Source organism: Apaloderma vittatum, unplaced genomic scaffold (assembly GCF_000703405.1).
Source record: "Apaloderma vittatum isolate BGI_N311 unplaced genomic scaffold, ASM70340v1 scaffold3084, whole genome shotgun sequence".
NCBI classification, from domain to species: domain Eukaryota; kingdom Metazoa; phylum Chordata; class Aves; order Trogoniformes; family Trogonidae; genus Apaloderma; species Apaloderma vittatum.
In genome coordinates this window covers 2,698-2,902 of record NW_009710742.1, presented here as the reverse complement: position 1 = coordinate 2,902, position 205 = coordinate 2,698, and positions in this window count along the sequence as shown.

The following is a 205-nucleotide window of genomic DNA, read 5'->3' as shown; positions in this document are numbered from 1 at the left end:
GACGGAGGAAAGCCCCCGAGGCGTAGGGGACCGCGGGCACATGCCCGCAGCTGCGCTCTCTGGACCGCTTTTCCCTGAGCGTACCTGCTGCTGTCTCCCTCCCTGAGATTTTGTGTCTTGGCACCCTCGGGCTGCCTTCTGGGGACTTTAGTGAAGGATGTTTTTGCAGGCGATGCTCTGACTTTCATCCCGCTCTCTGGGGCCG